Source organism: Oryza glaberrima, chromosome 9 (assembly GCF_000147395.1).
Source record: "Oryza glaberrima chromosome 9, OglaRS2, whole genome shotgun sequence".
NCBI classification, from domain to species: domain Eukaryota; kingdom Viridiplantae; phylum Streptophyta; class Magnoliopsida; order Poales; family Poaceae; genus Oryza; species Oryza glaberrima.
Window position 1 is genome coordinate 3,758,167 of NC_068334.1, and position 21,199 is coordinate 3,779,365.

The 21,199-nt window shown below is 50.2% G+C and overlaps 1 pseudogene; it reads left to right on the plus strand.

The window, feature by feature from the left end:
- Positions 1–12,436: 12,436 nt before the first annotated feature.
- LOC127785068 (cytosolic sulfotransferase 15-like) lies at positions 12,437–13,943 on the plus strand (annotated as a pseudogene).
- Positions 13,944–21,199: the final 7,256 nt, after the last annotated feature.

A 21,199-nucleotide genomic window follows, 5' to 3' on the forward strand; every position in this document is an offset into this window, starting at 1 on the left:
TTTTACCCTAAGTTCTTTTCTACGCTCACGCTTTCCAAACTGTTATATGGTGTGTTGCTTGTAAAAAGTTTCTATAGCAAAGTTGCTTTGAAAAATCATATTAATCTATTTTTCAAGTCTTTTATCGCTAATACTTAATTAATCATGCGTTAATTCATTGCCCCGTTTTACGTGTGGAGGGGGTTCCCAACCCCTAAAATGAACTCAGCCTAAGTCTTTGCACCATCTATAAACAGTGTATGGTAGGAATATTTAGGTAGTTCAGAAAAAATCCATATATGCAACCTAATGTTAATACAACTGAATGATTGAATAATTTTTGTCAGACCAGTTATTACATAATGGACTAATCTATCCTATAGTTCACCAATTGCAGTCCTACAAATCTCACTCATTAAGTTCAACTATTAGAGTTTGTGTCTAATATGTTGTTGACGGAAAACACAATGGCCTGGGAGATTTGCTTCACTCTAGTGCAGGTCCAAGGCTTACCTCGAGTGTCAAGAGTGTGCCAGCTGGTTTGATCCTAGAACCAGCAAGAAAGACAATAAACTGCAATTAGACGAACGATAGCAGATCGGCCAATAGGGTGGATGATGTATCGTCAGGACCTAGCCGATACGGTTAAACCTAATCAGCTGCGGCTTTATGATAGTCAGTTAAAGCAAAAACTCTAAATATGCCCTATCGGCTGTAATACTGTTTGTTTAGTTTTTATCAATCATTTTAAGACAGTATTATAGTGTCGAGGGAAGTCCCTCGATAGCCGGAGGTCGTGAGGCCCCCCTTTCGTGAGTTCGGCCGAGAGAAGAAGCTCGTCTCTTGGAAATCTCGTATCCACCCCTAGGGCTACTACCTAGCTTGCACACAATCGAATTATACAGGTTCGGGCCGCTGAGAAGAGTAATACCATACTCCTGTGTTTGGGATTATGGTTGAGTGTTACAAGGGTTCCTTAACTCCGGAGAGCTCTCTTGCTCTTCTTCTCCTAGAGTTCAGGTCTACTCAGCGTCGTCCTTCTTCTCGATGGGCAAGGACCTCCTTTTATATCTCAAGGGGATACCACATGCACCGCCTCTACCTACTCTTCTTTCGGGTGGGGACCCACCCTATCTTGACCGGAACTCGACCCGTGCCTTCGCCTGGAAGCTAAGCCACAGCTTGTCCTCGAGTGGGGCCCAGCGCCGTCCCTCGCCTAACACGGGGGACAGCCCTGTCATTCCCCCATTAATGGGACGGGTCATACCTACCTCTACTCCGCCGGGAGCAGACGCGACGTGGGAGCACGGTTGTCGGTCTAGTTAGACGTGACCGGTGTCATGACCGGTCACAGACCGGTCATTCTTGATTATGGCGCGTCAGATGCGCACGCCGCACGTCTGCCTCACTGCATTAAATGCGACAGGGGGCAGTTGGGGCATTGCACGCATTAAAGGAAGCTCAGCCTGGGCCCCCTCCTCGCTCGCTCCCCCCGCCAAATGGCGGCTGGGCGAGGGCCTCGGGGCGAAGCGGTGCAAGGGCCTGAGGGGCATGATGTGGCACCCCGAGGCCCCGACGCTCCCCTGGCCGCTCCAGCGGTTCACGGGCTGCGGGGGCAGGACCAGGCTGTAGGACACGCGGCAGGATAGGAAGGTAGATTCCTCACACTTCGCATACCCCCGGTCCCATATCTCCGACAGTAGCCCCCAGCACCATATCGGACATTGGCTTCCTGAGGTTGGTCTGACGTGGTGCCTCACGACTTCCCAAGCTGGGGTTGCGGGCCCGGTAGGGAATCTAAGGGAATGCTGCCGAGTGGCCAGGTTGGCATATCAACCACAGCAGCGGTTTGGCCGCCACTGACGGCGCTGATGATGAGGATGTTTAAGGCACGAAAATCGGGGGGTCGGTTAGACCACGCCTCGACTCCTTCGCCCGCTACTCATGCGGCGGTACTGGCGACGGTTCGCCCAGGTTGCGCCCGTGACCGTTGCACGCCCTACGCCGAGTGTGCCGCTGATGGGTGCACTAAATGCGGGGCGCGGATCCAGTGGGCGATGTGATGAGTGGACGCGGGAAACGATGAGACAACCGCGGGCGCGGGAATCGTGGAGGCAACCGTGAGGGCGTGAAACGAGGAGGCGAGTGCAGGCGAGGCGAGGATAAAAGGATATGGAGGCAGGGACTTTGCCTTCTTCCTTTCGCCAAGTGCTCACCCGCCTACTCACCCGCCTACTCGCTCTCTAAGCCCTAACATTCTCGCCACTTCACACTACTCCGCGCGCCAAGCCCTTCACCGTTTCTCCGCCGGCCATCATGGCTCAAGACGCTGGCGACACAGTGCTCCTGGCATCACGCATTAAGGCGGATAGGCACCTTAGCTTCCCCCGCAAGACCATGCCGGAAGGCACCGTCTTGAGGGCGGGGGAGTCGCGGCCGCGGCCGCGATATCCGGAGCGATCTGTGCACCTCTTGTCCTTTGCTATGGCGGGGTTGATTCTTCCATTCTCCGGATTCTTCCACGAGGTTTTGGATTTGTATGAAATCCATGCCTTGCATCTCGCACCCAATGCTGTGATGACGCTGGCCATCTTCACACATCTGTGCGAGATGTTCATCGGGGTATGGCCGACGATGCGGCTGTTCCAGTCTTTCTTCATCCCGCAGCTGCTGCAAGGTGCGGTGGTGGGGGGATGTTACTTCCAGCCCCGGCCAGGCACGGCGGGGCAATACATCGAGAGTCATCTCCGCAAGAAATGAGAGGACTGGAGGAAGGACTAGTTCTACACCGCGCTGCCGGACCACCCACGACTTCGGCTTCCCGCTGGCCCTCCCGAACGATCCGCCGCATGGCTAGCGGTTTCAAAGTTGGGCGAAGAGTATGACGCGGTGCGGGATCGCCTCAGGGGCCTGCGAAGCCTGGGCCTCACAGGGGCAATGGTCTTTGGCGATTATTTCCGCCGTCGTATCGCGCCTCTCCAGGATCGATCCCGTGGCGCGTGGGAGTACACTGGTCCTAACGACCCCATGCGCACGCATGTGGGTGAGCGCTGGGACGGGGGGAGGAGGACGCGAAGACGGTGATTCGGTGGGTGCTGGGTCTGGACTTCGCCGAGCAAACACTGATTCCAGACGGGATCCTTCCCCTCTGTTGCGACCGCGACCGGGAGAGCATCCTGGCTGTGATGTCGGCTGTCGGCGCCGGCAGGAGCCGGTCCTACCGGGGCGGCGCCGGTGGCAGCGTTGCCGGCGTGAGTGGTGGTGACGCGACCGCATGCGGGAGTCGGACAAGCGGACCCGGCGGGGGTGGCAGCTCCGGGGCACCCGGCCCGAGCCGCGGACCCGGGGACGACTTGGCCAGCGACCTGAAAGGGAAGCGGAAGATGCCCGAATCTCGACCGCCCTCTCCCCAGCGTGGAGGCGGCGCCGAGCGTGTGGCGGGCCGACCGCCAGCGGGCCACAAGCGCCCCGCCGGGCCTGAGGCTGGACGGAAGAAGAAGTGGCTCCGGAAGATAGGTCAAATGGAGCCATGTCGGGGGAGCTTCATTGAGCCCCCGAAGTGGACTTTCAACCGCCCTCCCCGCAGGTACCACTGCCGGCACCCACTACGGTGCTTTTTACTCATCTCGGTCTCTTGTTCCTTCCTCTTCTTTTTCTTCGTTAACGCCATCGGGGTTCTCTTGTAGCGAGATTCCTTCCCAGGGGATCTTGGGTCCGAACCTTTGCAGGGGACAAAATCCGAACGAACGGAGCAGCCCGGGCTTGGCCGATCCAGGGCCACGGGGCCTTCACAGCCTCTCGGCAGGGCCCACGGGCCGCACACCGGGTCCGACCCCGGGCTAACCTCAGCCGGGACTCGACCCGCTGCGAGCGATAGCGGCGGTGACGTCCCTTCTGGGGGTGGCTCTGAGACCGGGATCCATGCGGAGCGCCACTCGGGATCGGGGGGCGAGGGAGGTCGTAGCTCGGAAGCCGAGGCCGGAGGCGGCTCTGAGCCCGAGGTCGAGGCCGAAACTGGGGGCGGGCACGAGCCCGAGGCCGAGGCTGAATCTACCCGAGGACCCGAAGCGGGGGCCGAGAGGGACGACTGCTCCCCCTTGCACTTGGGATGCCCTTGGGGCTGGTCGCGCAGAAGGGGGGCTAAGAGCAGCCCCTAGTCTCGCGGGGGATCCAGCAGCACTCTGTCGTCCCGGGGGCGTAGCGCGGCTTTTTCTTCTCCGACTCCGGCAAGTATGGAGCCGCTCCTGTAGGTGCTCGCTGCCGCCGATTCCACTGTTCGGGAGGGGCTCAACGCCCAAGTTCAAGGCCTGGCGGAAGAGCGAGCGGCCCTGGAGGCAGAGTGGGCACAGCTCGCTGCGGACCGCGCGCGGGTTGACGAGGGACGCGGCGCCGTGGACGACATAGTGAAGGTGGGACGCAAAATGCGCCAAGCCCAACTAGCCGAAATCCCAGCGCACGAGGAGACGCTGGACTCTGTCATGTGGGGGAGACGGAGGAAGAGCGGCAGGCGGCACTGACTGCCTCAAGCGTCCTGGACGAAGCGCTGGGCGACATCCGCCTACAGTACGAGGCCCATGCCGAGGACCTGGCGAAGAGGATCAAGGACGTCCGCGGTATCCTCGACGCAGCTGCCGCCCATGAGCAGCGGGTCTCGGAGGCCGACGCCTCGTTGCGGGCTCGGATGGCGGCGCTCGAGGCTGAACGCAGGGCCTTGGATGAGCGTGCCCGCTCCGCGCAGGAGTTTGAGACCACGATTAGTCGGCAAATCGAGGTCCTCGACCGGAGCCAGCGCGAGCAGAATGCGTGCAGCCAGGAGCAGGCGCAGCGAGCCCAGGAGCTGGAGAGGTGGGCTCAGGCCCTGGAGGAGCGAGCGCGTCTGCTAGATCAGCGTCAGTCCACCTTGGCCGCCCACGAGAGAACGGCGGCGGAGGTGGAGGCCTCCCTTCGCCTTCGTGAAGAGGCCGCAGCCGAGCGTGACCGGATCACCCTCGCCGCGAAAGCTTCAGCGGACCGCCGCGCGGAGGAGCTATGGCTCTGGGAAGAGGCGTGCCGGGAACGGGACGTCGCACTCACCGAGCGCGGAGCCGAGGTGAACCGCCGTGAGGTGGCCTCGCGCCGGCTGGGCGAGCAACTCGCGAAACGCGAGGAGGCCGTTGCCGGGCGTGAGTGCTCGCACCGAGCGCGCGGCGATAGCGACGAGGGCTTCTAAGCTGGAGGCCCGGGAGAAGGACTTGGCGGCGGGCGGGCAGCCTGGCGGCGCGGAGTTGGTGAGCCAGCTTGCCACGGCTCAGAGCACTCTTGCCGACCTAGAGCGCTTGGTGCAAGATCAGGCTGGGGAGATTGCGGCCCTCCACCTTATCAACGAGATCGGACCCGGGCAACTCTCCGATGCCGTCGACCGGCTGGAGCGCGCGGGGCGCCGAGTTGGCATCTCCGTGCGCCGGGATAGTAAGCTTCCGCCCACACAGCCGGCACTCGCGCTCCGGCTGGACAGGCTAACGACGGATCTGGAGAGGCTGCAGGTGGAGGTCGACGAGACCGTGAAGTTGTCATCGGCTTCCTTGGCATAGGCCGCGGTGGAACTGGTCCTCGCGAGCCACCAAGCGCGCGACCCCGACTTCGTCCCATGGCGCGCACTCGAGGATTTCCCCCCGGGGACCGAGGCAAAGGCTCGGGAGCATGTCCGGGAGACGGCTGATGCGATCATCTCTAACTTCGAGGGATCGGCCCCCCGGTTCACCGTCGGGCTTGCCTCGGATGAGGAGAGCGGGAGCGGAGACGATGATGACGACGTCGGCGGCGAGGACTGGGACGACGTCGTTAGTGGCGCCGGCCTCGGGGGCCCGGGCACTCCGTGATTACCCGCGCTTTTAATTTCCTTTTGTTGTGTGCCTGCAGTGGACACTTCTTGTATTTAGGCCATCGTGCCGTCTTGTCTTGTCTACAATTAAAGCTTCCTTTCCGCACTTTGTACCCCTTTGCTTTGTCCATTGAATGCATGCATCACAAAAAGAAGAAAAAACAAGAGCAAAAGTATATAATTAATCTCCCTGTGATCGAAATGCCGCTTTTACCCCATCCTCCCCCCCTCGGGCTCGTTCTAGCGAAAAGGTAAATCCGTGCTCGGTCCGTGGTACCTAAGTGGTGAGGGGCAAGACCGTCGCCCCGAGGGAGCCGCCCAGCGGGACTGGCCAGACCGAGGCTACGACGACCGGGGGTCGGGGACGGCCGTGTGTAGGCCCTTCCGAGCTCCCATGGTTCAGTGCAACCCGGGGCGCGGCCCGCGTTTGGGCTCCCTTTCGACGGTTTTCAGGTCGCCCCACGGCACTTAGAGTTCGGAGTAAGCACGAACTATCATTTGAACCAGGACAAGCCAGAGGAAACAGTAAGAAAAAGGGGCGCATAACGGCCTTCACACTAAGTGGAAAAATTTATTGCTTGGAAAGGGAAAAGGATACACAGTGGTAGCCCCCGGCCAAGCCCGCACAAGCTGAGGTGTTGTGCCGCCGCACCGGTGCCGGGAGAGTTCTAGGCCCACGCCTCCTCCTTCCGAGCCACCTTGTCCGCCAGCTCGAAGAGCTCGGCGGTGCTCTTGGGCTCCTTGGAGGCGATCTTCTCTAACATGCGGTTATGCCGCACACCATTCCGAAACGCATACACGACCGCGTGGGCCGGAATGCATGGAATAGTGTTGCGGACCTGACAGAAGCGCTGTATGTACGAGCGGAGGGACACGTCGTCCTTCCGCCGCACAGCGTGCAGGTCCGCCTCTTCTCCTGGGCGGGGATTTGTGCCCTGGAAGTTCGTAACGAACTGCTGGCACAGATCCTCCCAGGAGTGGATGGAGTCGGGGGGCTGGGTCATCAACCAGCCTTGCGCCTGACCCTTGAGGGCCATGGGGAAGTAATTCGCCATGACCCGGTCGTCGCCCCCTGCCGCCACGATAATCGTCGTGTAGATCTGGAGGAACTCGGAGGGATTGATGCTGCCATCATACTTCTCCGTGAGGTTGGGGCGAAACTTTGGGGGCCACCAGACATTCCGGAGACTCGCCACGAAGGCCCTACAACCCGTTCCTCCAGGGGTGAGCGTGGGGGGAGGGCCGCCTCGTGAGGAGGAACCTGGCACTCTAGATGAGGAGGCACCTTCCCCCATGCGGGCAGCTCGACGCTCGTCCCGGCGTCGCTCGATATTGATCTGAGCGTCTTGCTCCCCGTAGAGACCGTCATGACGCCTCCGACTTCCCGAGGCTCCCGACGACGTTGGAGCCGTGGACCGCCTTGAGGCTGTGGCCGACTGACGGGCCCTCCTCCTTGCCGACAAGGAGAGGGTAACGGGGGTACGCGACGTACCGGTGGCGGCGGGTCGGCTGCCCGCAGCCAACTGCCGCTGGGCAGTGGTGACCAAGTTGGCCACGTCGTCTAGCCAGCGCTGAATAGGGGTCTCCGGCTCCGAGTTCATGGGGGGATGCCGCAGAAGGGCACCCGCCGCCTGAAGCGCGCCTCGGGGCGAGCTGCCATCACCGTAAGTGAGGCGGCGCCGTGCCCCGACGCGTCATGGCCTCCCTCCGCCCAGGGGCGGGGAGAGGGCCGAACCACCCGAACGGGTGGGATCCTCCCTCCGCGAGGGTTCGCGGCGGGAGGAGTTGGAGAGTCGCGGCGGTGGTGACGAGGGCCACGGCTCTCGCTAGAATCCCCACTCCCAGATGGAGTGGGGGTGAACGCCACCGCCTCCTCCTCCTCCAGGACCTCGACCATGATTGTCGAGGGCCCAGGGAAACTTGGGGCGGAAGAAAATGACTTCTCCTTAAAGCGCGCGACTTCCTCCTACCTGGCGCGTCAGCTGTCGCCAGCTGTCGAGGGAAGTCCCTCGATAGTGGGAGGTCGTGAGGACCCCCTTTTGTGAGTTCGGCCGGGGGAAGAAGCTCGTCTCTTGGAAATCTCGTATCCGTCCCTAGGGCTACTAGCTAGCTTGCACACAATCGAATTATACAGGTTCGGGCCGGTGAGAAGCGTAATACCCTACTCCTGTGTTTGGGATTATGGTTGAGTGTTACAAGGGTTCCTTAACTCCGGAGAGCTCTCTTGCTCTTCTTCTCCTAGAATTCAGGTCTACTCAGCGTCGTCCTTCTTCTCGGTGGGCAAGGTCCTCCTTTTATATCTCAAGGGGATACCACATGCACCGCCTCTACCTACTCTTCTTTCGGGTGGGGACCCACCCTATCTTGACCGGAACTCGACCCGTGCCTTCGCCTGGAAGCTAAGCCACAGCTTGTCCTCGAGTGGGGCCCAGCGCCGTCCCTTGCCTGACACGGGGGACAGCCCTGTCATTCCCCCATTAATGGATGAAGACTTGTGGTGGCCGCCTTCCGAATGACCCTCCGATGGGACGGGTCATACCTACCTCTACTCCGCCGGGAGCAGACGCGACGTGGGAGCACGGTTGTCGGTCTAGTCAGACGTGACCGGTGTCATGACCGGTCACAGACCGGTCATTCTTGATTATGGCGTGTCAGATGTGCACGCCGCATGTCTGCCTCACTACATTAAATGCGACAGGGGGCAGTTGGGGCGTTGCACGCATTAAAGGATGCTCGGCCTGGGCCCCCTCCTCGCTCGCTCCCCCCGCCTCTAACTTGATGCATTTATATAAAGCAAACTATTTTTATAAGTGGCAAATATACATAACAAACCATGAAACATGCACTATCGTGTATATTACGTAAGATTGGTTGAAACCCCGATACTATCCTTAATTATGATTAATTCCAGGTTAGTTTCTATGAAGCATCACAAAGTATGCAAAGAAGCATAAATTCTAAACAATCAAGGAATGAACTACTTTTCGGGATGGTAGATACCCTAGCTAATCCAATCTAGTAAAGCAATTTAGCCGACACTGGCTTAAACCCTAAAGCGAGAATTGGCCGATATGACTAAATTGGGATACTAATACTAGATTAACTAAGATATATGATAGCAATGGTCACAATAAAAGGACTAGTACATCTAAAGTGACATAATAGCCCCGATAGCATAAGCCATCGAGACAAGTTACCTCTTGTCGAGAAATCGCAGCCGATGCCCTAACTTGAAGCAAGAACTCATTGAAAAGTAAAAGAAATGGGTGGCGATGTGTAGAAAGTTTTATTGATTGGATTCTCCCTTATTACAATGGTCTGGGGTTTATATTTATACCCCGAGTATAAACTTGTCCATTAGGAACATGACTCAAGCTTTCCTAAAGATGAAATGCAAACAAGTCCATACGGCGGACTCTTTATCATATCTCTAACTCAAACCGACATAAATATCCTAATTAATAGATACAATTTCCTTAAATGAGCTCTATCTCTAAACGGCAATGATAATTATCTCAATCGAGGCCCATACCGAGCCCAAGTCAGGCTGTATCGGCTACTTGTCGTATCGGCTCAGGCAAATTTCGACTCTGTTTCAAGCTGATGCGATGCCCAGTGGATGCGCAGTCCCTATTTGGCAAGATTCAATCTTCTTCAATTCCGCATCGATATCCAACTCCAAATCAGAGTCTATCTTGCCAAATTCCGCTATTAACATATGTGTATAAAGTCGGTTACAGTTTATGACTTGGAGTTATACTAGATGTTAGGAATATAGTAAGTATCGACACTGTCCTATGTGTTCTCTCTTAAATAGAGAGACGGACCTATTGTTACCATATGACGAGTTAGTATAGCAAGAGGTAACGGCTACCGGTGGCATTTGGCCGAGGTTGTTGTAACTCTGATATGCTGTAATGTGCTGGGTCAGGGAGGAGCCCCCGTAATCAGTTCCCCGGGGTGTAGGTTTTGGCTGAACCTCGTTACGAATATCGTCTCTCCGTGTCGTCATCATGTTTGGATCTTTTATGGCATTTCTTCCACATTTGGTTTCGATGTGCTACCAAGTGGTGTCACATCCAACAAGATGTCTATGGTAGAGTTATGAGGGAGGTGCTTCACACTGCAACACTCACACGGGATGTCTAGGGAGGGACATGACACAAGGTGGAGCATCTCGGCGATCAACGGAATTCAATCGGTGAAACCGGACACTTTAGGGCGGCAGTCTAAACCATTCACTGGCTGCTTTCAACAAATAGACGACCAGATGTGGTGCTCGGGTTGATGGTGGCGAAAGTGATTGGCGATCCAATTGGTGGATCAGACACTTCAGGTAGGTGGCCTGGACTTTCTAGTGAGCTACTCTCAACAGGGAGACGTGGGGCCACACGCTCAGGTTGATCAAAGCTGGAGGTGATCGGTGTTCTTGGTCGGTGAAATCAAACGCTCCGAACGGGGTTGTCTAGGCCTTTTGATGAGCTGCATTTGACAAGCAAACGACTAGATGTAGTGCTCGGGTTGTTCGGCGGCATGGGATGATAACATGTGATTTCTTCATTTCGGCTCATGACTAAACTGATAGGCGATCAATCGGAAGTTGGAGCGGGTGGACTTTGGAAGCTGATGGAAAGGTGTTGATGATGAGGTGTTACAGGATGGATTGCTGTAATGGCGGTGTATAAGCAATAGGGTATGACGCAATCAAGAGTTGTGGAAGTGTAAGTGATTCTCGAGGAGGTCAGGGCCGCGGTAGGTTAGCAGTGGAGATCGGAGAGCTGTGTTGGAGTGTGACATCTTGGCCCAATTAGGATGAGGCCTGTATGGCCCATTTGAGTTGTGTGCGTATGTTTAGTACTACCTTGCTAGTTTAGCAAGAGTGGAGCCAACTTATAAGGCCTCTTCCCTCCAACCATACCACTCCCGGGTTAACCCTTTTACATGAAGCGAAGACGAAAGTTTAAGTGGGCCCGTCCGTAAGATGGGCTGGCTACGCGGTTCTGCAGGGAGGGCTGTTACATGCAGCTAGCCTTGCGCCGGTAGAACACCATCATGACCTCACTGCCACTGCTTTGTTGCTCTGATGAATCTCATGTCCATCAAATTGGACGTATGATCTTGTTTTTGCTCTCTCCTCAAGGAGAGATTAGCCACTGCCTGATCTTCTTCTCTAGTTGAGGAGATATTAGCCACTGCCTAATCTTCTTCTCTAGTGCCGACCGAACGTCACCGCTGCCACTTTGATTTGGGAACTTTCACCTCGGGGAGTTCTAGTCCAATTCCTTCCCATGGGAGAATCAAAATTTCCCATGCTCTTCTTCACTAGTTGAGGAGATATTAGCCACTGCCTGATCTTCTTCTCTAGTGCCGACCGAACGTCACCGCTGCCACTTTGATTTGGGAACTTTCACCGCTAGCTGTGCCGGTAGGACACCATCATGACCACACTGCTACTGCTTTGTTGCTTTGATGAATCTCATGTCCATCAAATTGGACGCATGATCTCGTTTTTGCTCTCTCCTCAAGGAGTGATTAACCTCTGCCTGATCTTCTTCTCTAGTTGAGGATATATTAGCCACTGCCTGATCTTCTTCTCTAGTGCCGACCGAACGTCACCGCTGCCACTTTGATTTGGGAACTTTCACCTCGGGGAGTTCTAGTCCAATTCCTTCCCATGGGAGAATCAAAATTTCCCATGCTCTTCTTCTCTAGTTGAGGAGATATTAGCCACTGCCTAATCTTCTTCTCTAGTGCTGACCGAACGTCACCGCTGCCACTTTGATTTGGGAACTTTCACCTCGGGGAGTTCTAGTCCAATTCGTCACCGCTGCCACTTTGATTTGGAAACTTTCACCTCGGGGAGTTCTAGTCCAATTCCTTCCATGGGAGAATCAAAATTTCACATGCTTTGGTTTCAATCTGCAACGTTTGGAGTTCCGCCATCAGACAAATTCCACCCGCCGCCACCTTGCCGGTAGCCTCAACCAGTGAGCTCCTTTTTCTGGATGTGCTTATCACTTGTTCCAGTGTGGCAACTAGCACTTCCCACGTCCTTGCCATGACCAGCGATGCTGTGGTTCGTCTAGCCGCCCAAGCGCTGGTGTATTTTAAGAACCGCTGGTGTATTTTACTCTAGAATAAACAAACCATTCCAGAGATTTCTCAACTCCCAAAACAATTATTCCATGTTTCCATAAATTGCAATGCAATAATTACCCAAAAATGAATTTCTTTTGGAACAAACGAAAGAGACCAGAAATAAATTTATTTCGGGAAAGAAGGGGTATTAATTAAACTGCTGTAGACGGCCGGTCACACTATCTTTGTGCTGAGTCATGTGAACAGGATGACCCACAGAAATCCTCTTGAATAAAGTGTTTAATAATTTATTATGTGTATATGTATGGCTAGGATACAGCCGTGCACGCTGCCAAAGCATCACACTAGAGTTGCTGCTATAACTGATTGTACCTAACAACCATCAGTACCAACAATAGTATCGGTGGCAGTTTCAATAAACCATAGAGTCACTGATATAATTATATGAACAGATAGTGTCGGTGGTGGTTTCAATCAACAATCGTCGCCTATATAATCTATATATCCCCAACGTTTGCATCACAAAAACTTTTAGAGCTCCCCAACCTATCAGCCATGGAACAAGTTCATGTTGAGACCAAAGAGAAAGACTCGAACTTACTTGCAGCTATTTCATCTGAAACCAACCACGATGACAATCCCATAGCAACCCTCCCAACAAGGGAAGGATGGTCCACCCCACTTACCCTTTACAACAACTGTTGACTTAGATCACACATGGTCACCAAATTCATGCTTGTCAAGGAGAACTTTAAGCCCCGCCATGACGACGTCATCCTCGTGACACACCCCAAGAGCAGCACTACTTGGTTGAAGGCCCTTGCCTTTGCTAGTCAACCGCTCAAGCTTTGAATCCATTGATGCTAGCCACCACCCTCTCCTCACCCAAAACCCGCAGCACCTTGTGCCGTTCGTTGGTGCACAAGGAGGTAACCTCGACTACCTTGAGACATTGCCATCTCCACGGCTGCTCGCCACCCACCTTCCTCTCTCCCTGCTCCCTTCCACTGTCACCACCATGGGCTGCCGCATCATCTACCTTTGCCGGGAACCCAAGGACGCCTTTATATCAAGGTGGCACTTCGACAACAAGATTGCACAAGGAGCTAAAATAAACATAGATACAACATTCACCATGTTTTTGGAAGGATGCTCACCATTCGGACCTTTCTGGGATCACTACCTCCAATACTGGAAAGAAAGCTTGCAAAGGCCTCGAGATGTTCTTTTCCTGAGGTATGAGGAGATCGTTTTTGATCCACTAAAGGTTGTTAGGGATCTTGCAGGATTCATCGGTGTACCATTTACTGAAGAGGAGGTAAAAAGTGGGGTTGACCAGGAGGTGGTGAGATTATGTAGCTTTAAAGCTCTCAGTGACCTTGATATCAATAGAAATGGTGGCGTAGAGCGTGCAGAAGGTAAGATATTTATCGCGTATTCTGTGTTGTTTCGACAAGGGAAGACTGGGGATTGGGTTAACCATATGAGCAAAGACATGGGAGAAAAACTGGATCAACTTGTGGAGGACAAGTTCAAAGGATCAGGTCTCAAGTTCTGATGATAGCTATTTGGCACTTGCTAATGTCTCATCAATTTGTTGTTGGTATCTCTGCTTGTTTGTATCTTTGTATTGCTTGTCAGAATATACAAGTACATACCTTCAACATGGAACTTATCTTAATTAATAAAATTAATAAAGATGTTCACTTCAGGCCATTATGATGTTCAACCAGATGCATTTTACAGTTTGTTGATTTCGTGCCAACTTCCTAACAAAAACTCGTTAGTGTCAACGCAATGTAAAAACTATAGTTTGATTCGCAGTTGTATTTCATAATATCTCTAGTTATGCTCTCAAATTCACTATTTTTACGATAAGAAATAAAATACTGACCTATGGGCCTCAATTCCTCGTGGATCATAAAAACTAAGTAATTTCACGTTGGTTTGTGCTTTCTGGTAATACTAGCCTATAGAGTCGCTCATTCGCACGACTATAACCCCTTTGTATTTAATTTGTTTACATGTTGTTGTGCCATTTCTATCTGTGTGGTTTAACTGTCCTCTTCACTGATATCCTCCTCATATATTCCTTTTATTATCTGCTTTTAGCAAAAATAAAACAAGGTGTCAAAAATTTTTTCACCATAAAAGAGATGAATTTTGTATACTGTAATTATACCATAGTGTTACACTATAGCTTATTTACATTGTAACTTCAATAAAATTTTAGCAAGCAGAGGTAGTGAGATCGATTTCCATCCTGCGTGCCTCATTTTCTCCAAGAAAAATAGTCAGCTCTTGTAGCACGAATCTTGACAGAACCCTATACTTCAGAAATCGACAACTTTCCTTAAAAAAATTCCAAGATATTTATAGCAATTTCAATTCCGATTCAAACGTATTATTCTTGTGACCATGACCCCACCATACCGAAGAACAGACAGAGAGATATTTTCCTTCTCTTTTTCCCTGTAAAACTGTAGTTTGCTTATTAGAAATGTGTTGTTTTAAATGGGTTAAAATTTACCTATATATGTGTATTAAAAAAGTACTTCCTCTGTTCCACAATGTTAGACTTTCTAGCATTACTCAAATTCATATAGATGTTAATAAATCTAGATACATATACAAAACATATATATTGATCAATGAATGAATTTAGGTAAGTCCAAAACGTTGAATCACTTGATCCATTATGGCTAAAAACTTCATTTTTCTTTGTATTGTATATCTTCAATTCTTTCAATGAGAAGGCTCCTATCCAGACATGTGTATGCTTCAGTATTTAGGATACTCATGCTGCAATAAAAAAAAAAGGTGCCATGGATGTTAGCTTTATTATAGGTGAGAAGGCTATGTTAACATGGCATCAAGTGCAACCCAAATTTTGTCTAAACTTTGTTGAAGGTATTCTAGTGGCAAAAATTGGATATAGTGGCTTGCATGTCACAAATTTTGTATAATACTGGTCTATAGAACTGATTTTTTACATAGCAAAGTACACACCAATCTGATATAGAAGGTAAATGTCAAATAATGTTGGCATTCAAGAATTGAAGTCAAATTTAGCCCTGGGATGATAAATATTGATTAATAAATTATATGTACACATGAATTTGATTTACTTCTGTGAGCAAATGCATGCAACCATTACTATTAATCAACACAGCATTATGTAAGTGTTAGATCCTAGTGACTGTTTAGGCAGGATATGCTGATCATGAAAGTTACTACTGGACGCAATTGTAAAAAGAAATATAGAAGTGCAGGAACAATAGATGAAAAAATTACCTTGTTGGTGGTCAACATAATCACCATCATCAAATATTTTTGCTCTTTATACATATGAATGCAACTTTCCATGTCCTCGCTGAGCTGTACATTCAGAATTAGAAGAAGAAACCAAAATAGTATTACTCCCTCCGTTTCACAATATAAGTCATTCTAGCATTTCCCATATTCATATATATCTAGATTCATTAATATCAATATAAATATGAGAAATGCTAGAATGACTTACACTGTGAAAAGGAGGAAGTAGTTTACTTATGAAAGCAATGTTTCATGTTTGGAGAAGTATGCATTATGCAAGCAAAACAACCGGCAAAATGAAAGGAGTTAGTGACCCATCTTTAATCTTTTCAAGACTAAAACTGATCTATTTCTTACACGCAAGAGAATCGATCACCCTCACCTGCTGTCATTGCTACTTTAGATTCCTTCGTCCATTGCATGAACATTGACTTTTAAAGACTGCACCACAGGCCAACATTAAGCAGCCATGGTGTTGTGCTGCAACCTTTTTATATTACTTAATTCATTACCATCTTACTGTTAGAATGCCGATCTTTGTCACACACCAAAACGTTTTCCTCCCTAACTGCTATGGTGGTTTGAATAGCCCTGCTTCCTCTGACACATCCTAGAAATGAAATTTAACAAACGATGGAACTTTTATTTTCTCTAGAATGTGCTTAAGATCAAACATTACAGGGAGATAAGATACAATACTAAGAATCGTTCTAAAAAGAAATTCTACAATAGGATACCGGTACTGCTCAGGTATAGAAAACAGGAATAATTTTATTTTCATTTAATTTTGTATTTGAAAAGATCATACCTTGAAGTGTCTCAGCTATTTATGCACTCAGTACTTCTGATACACCCATGAGAGGCAGAGGATTGGAGTTGGAGTAGAAGATGAGGAGCACGATGGAAGAGGGGACGCGATGACGGCGGTGACCATGAAAAGAGGAAGCGACAACTCTGTTCGTTCTCACACAGAGAGTAGCGATTTTTTTTTGGTGGAGGGATGTCGAAGGACCTTGTTGCAAATAGAAGATTCGTGAAGAATCGTTGAGATGTTTGACCAATTGAAGGATCTAACGGTTGGCATTGTCAGATGGAGATATCGGATGGTCCATATTTTATTAATGACGTGGCGCAGTAATTTTGCAGAAATGATTTCACATTTCACATTTTGATTAATTAAGATTTGACACACAACGCTATTTGTGTCACTATAATCATATTCACAGAATTGTATGATTGTGGTGCCGTGTCTTTCTTAAAGCTGACGATGAGCTGCACATATATGAATGACGAGAATATTGTTTCCTATAAATAATTCTGTAGGACAGGAAACAAAATTAACTAAATGCCGTCTAACTAAACAGCTCGCATATCCTATCTTACTGTAAAGTTATAACACACTAATCCTAAAGCTCCACATTAAATATGCCACCTCATCATCCACTAGCAATAATTACATGTAAAACTTATGTAAGCATGCAACATCATGTATAATTCATTGAATTCTACAAATCAACATCCAATCATCTTCCTTCACATTATTTTTCACAATATTTTTAACATGTACTCCTTCCGTATTTTAATGTATGACGCCGTTGACTTTTTGACCAACGTTTGACCATTTGTTTTATTCAAATTTTTTGTGCAAATATGAAAATATTTATGTCGTGCTTAAAGAACATTTTATGACAAATCAAGTCATAATAAAATAAATGATAATTACATAAATTTTTTGAATAAGACGAATGGTCAAACGTTGAATAAAAAGTCAACGGCGTCATACATTAAAAAATAGAGTTAGTATATATATCTATCATTTTTATAATCCTTAACACATATTCATCCATATAATCAAAGTGTATGATATCAAATTTCATCTACTTACATAGTCTACTAAATGTATCTCTCTGAACATAGTTGCAAACCAGTTTTATTTGTTGTTAATAAGGATATAATTTTTACTTTTAGCTCGATTATTAAAATAATATTAAAAGTTACTTAGAAATTTCTGCAGCAAAGTGCGGGGAATCACCAGTCTATACACACACACAAAGCACCCTACATGCCGTCTAAGTAAACAGCTCGCCCCACAGCCCTTAACAACCCGGGTAATATTTTTCTTTTTACTATTGCCCTCGGTCCTCATGGCCACACCATCTGTAAGACTTGCTGTACTCTCAGCTTGCTTAATAAAATCCTAATCTCAGGCTGTAGCCTCAGTTTGTTCTAAAAAAAAAGTATTTTTTTACTAGCATCCTGACCTCCCTCCCTCTCCACGTGCGCCGCACGTGCCCCCACCGAGGAGACATGCTCCTCTCCCCCTTTCTTTCTCTACCGCATGTTCTCTTCCTCCCCCCTCTCTCTCTCCTTTTGGGGAATACCCTCCCTCTCTCTCTCTCACATGCGCTGGCCATCGCCACTTTGCCGATTCAAATCCCTTCACTGCCATCACTTCGCACGCTCACGACCTGTCATGGCCGACCGTCAAGGACACTGCCGCCATCAACTCTGCGCTGGCGCCCGCTTGTTTCCACATGGTGCCAAACCATCCCCACCCCCTTTTTGATGAGGATGTTATGTCCCGATCTTCCAATAGGTATTGATAAACAGTCAATTTGGGCAGAGTCGCGACACAATTCGATCCGGCTTCTGAACGAACATGCTACTGAGCTCCGCTATCACAGCACCACGTCTCCCCTGATTATCAACCGTGCTGAAACCCGGTTGACCTTGCTGAGAAGGTTAATCCTTGCATGTGAATCGAAGAACACAAGCAAGAACAAGATAGATTGCAACCAAATTGCATTTGAATGATTAAACACTCGAATTTGGGATTCCACAAACTGATCAAGCGGCGAAACTGTTCTTGACAGATTAATCTAAGCAAAACCCGACTCTAAATGATGACGGCTACTGAATAAATATGATTAGGGACGCCCTAGGGTTGCCCTAGGGCGCACACCCCCTTGGGCTAAGCCCACGACACAATTACAAGGCCCAAAACCCAAATCAGATTCGGACTAGATGAGGTACGTGGCTTGTTTTGCAGATTCCTGGCAGCTCGGTAGGAATTTTGACGTGGGACCAAAACCATCTGAAAGTAGACTCCATAAGCTTTCTGTGATCTAGCGGCGAAACTGTTGTTGACATATTAATCTAAGCAAAACCCGACTCTAAACGATGACGGCTACTGAATAAATATGATTAGAGACGTCCTAGCGGTGCCCTAGGGTGCACACCACCTTGGGCTAAGCCCACAATACAATTACAAGGCCCAAAACCCAAATCAGATTCGGACTGGATGAGGTACGTGGTTTGTTTTGCAGATTCCTGGCAGCTCGGTAGGAATTTTAACGTGGGACCAAAACCATATGAAAGTAGACTACATAAGCTTTCTGTAGCGTCCCGCCTCTTCAAGGCCGGGCCCGCTTACATATGGCAGCTTTTATAGGTCATAGACTTTAACGTGGGACCAAAACCATATGAAAGTAGACTACATAAGCTTTCTGTAGCGTCCCGCCTCTTCAAGGCCGGCCCGCTTACATATGGCAGATTTTATAGGTCATAGACTATCCTCAATTTTCCGATCGGTCACCCATCCCTAAATTGCTCCAGGCCAAGCATGCTTAACCTCAGACTAGATGAGGTACGTGTATGGCAGCTTTTATAGGTCATAGACTACCCTCACAGACCAATCCATCTTTTCTGCACACTTTGTCCTCACTCATACACACTCGAGAAGAATTTCTCGATCGGTCACCCATCCCTAAATTGCTCCAGGCCAAGCACGCTTAACCTCAAAGTTATTTATAGATCGGCTTCCGGAAAAGAAATTGCAACTTGTTGATATGAGTATTCTATTAATCCTATTAAGCCCTAGGCCAGGATGTCACACTTTCCAACAAGTACTCATGGGCCCCGAAATTCCTTCTAGATCAATGGGTAGGTCCGTTTGAAGTTGATGCTGTCAGGAGACCCGAATCCGAATCCAAAACGTGTAGAATTTTATTTCTTGTCTTATATGGACCAAAAGTGATGTGGTGAGGTAGAAGTAGACTTGGAGGATGTCTTGGTTTGATCCCCAATCAACTTCTTTTATTATCCATCTATTCGTTATGCTCGGCCTCTTTTCCTTTGCCCAAGCAAGTACCTCTGCAAACAAAAACACACAAAACTCATTGTGTAGTAACGTTTATTCAAATATATAACAAGTAAATCTAATGTAAAGCATATGTACCTTTGGTTGATTAATACATAAGGTAGTCTTGGTTATATCTGGGCTAGTTGTGTCCTCATCACTTTGCTGTCATCCACCATTGTCACCTCGTCCCCGACTCCACATGCCACAAGCCACCAACATGGTGACGCTGCTCCTACATGCCACGCCAGCCCCGCCGCCCAAAATGGAGGGAGGCAAAGCTCCCTTTCCTCCTCCTCCTTTCGCTTTTTCCCTCGCGGGCAAGGCCACCTTGCTCTCCCCCTTGTCCTGGTGCGGTAGCGAACATTGAGCTCCATGACGACTGCATCTACGCCTCGGAGCCCCATCTTGACCGTGTGCCAGCTTGCCCTGCTGCTCCTCCAGCATCTCGCATTCAATTTTTGCCGTCCTATCCACTGTCTTTGGCCGTCCTTTGCATCCTGAACGTCCGCCGTTTTCGCGTTGTCCACGAAAATGTAGATGCCACTCGCGGTCGCCAACCGAGCGCCCACTTGCATGCGACCTACTATAAGAGCTCAACCCTGAGCCCCCAATCCTTCCCCTTTGCCTCTAGCTCCTTGTAACGAAGCATTGCTGCCTTCTTCCTCACCGGTAGCCACCGTGCGGCCACCTTGGTGGCTCTTTCGTTGGTCGAGCTCGCCTTGACGCCTCCATGCCACCATGTCGTCGTGCGGCCGGCGCCCGACACGCGCCGCCGCGGTGCCGTGCCGGCCCCCTGCCGAACTGCTCCCTAGGGCAGTGGATCTGGCCCTTCTAAGGGCGGCGCCACTAGATCTGCCGCCCTCGCCGCCTGTTGCTGCCGCCCACCGACACCGTCGCCGCAGTCACTCTCGGTGCCGCCGAATCCGCCGCCCTCGTCGTAGCTGCAACCGCTCCCTAGGGCGGCTGATCTGGACCTCCCGAGGTCGGTGCCGCTGGATCCAACACCCTCGCCGTGCGCCCGCCGTTGCCATAGCCGCAGCCACTCACTAGGGAGGTGCATCCGACCCTCCCGAGGGCGGCGCCACCGGATCCGCTGCCCACCGACGCCATCGCCTCCCTTGCTCCCGCCCCCGCACCCACTGTTGCCCCTCCCGGCCGCCGGTACCCGCTCAAAGAGGGAGAGAAAGAAGAAAAGAAAGAGAGAGGAGAGGAGAGGGGGAGAGTGAGGAGAGGAGTTGGAAGAAATTTGAAGTGGTCGGAGGGAAAAGAGAGTGGATAGAGTAAAAAAATATGTGAAGGGGTGGTAGTTTTGCATGCAAAAGGGGGAGAGAGGAGAGGAGTTGGAAGAAATTTGAAGTGGTTGGAGGGAAAGAGAGTGGACAGAGATAAAGAAATATGTGAATGGGTGTTAGTTCTGCATACGGACCACTTAAGAGATCCACATTTGAAAATAAGCATATTTTTACATGCGGCCCCTTAAGAGGCCTATCTGCGAGAAAAGATTTTTGTATGTTGGTCTCTTAAGGAACTGTATGTAGACGCCGCCAGTTACGGTCCGTTTGCAACCGAAAGGGGTCATCGTACATAAAAATCATTTTTGTAGTAGTGTGTGTTTTGTTTGGGGACCAAGTGGAATGAGTTACACCTATCCTACAGATTAGCTTTAGTCTTTCTTTCTCGAATTAAAAAATTATAGTACTTTCTCCATTCCAAAATGTAGCTACCTAGTACAGTATGTGATATTACCTAGTACTACAAATCTGGATCAGAGGTATCATGTATTAGGTAGCTATATTTTGGGACAG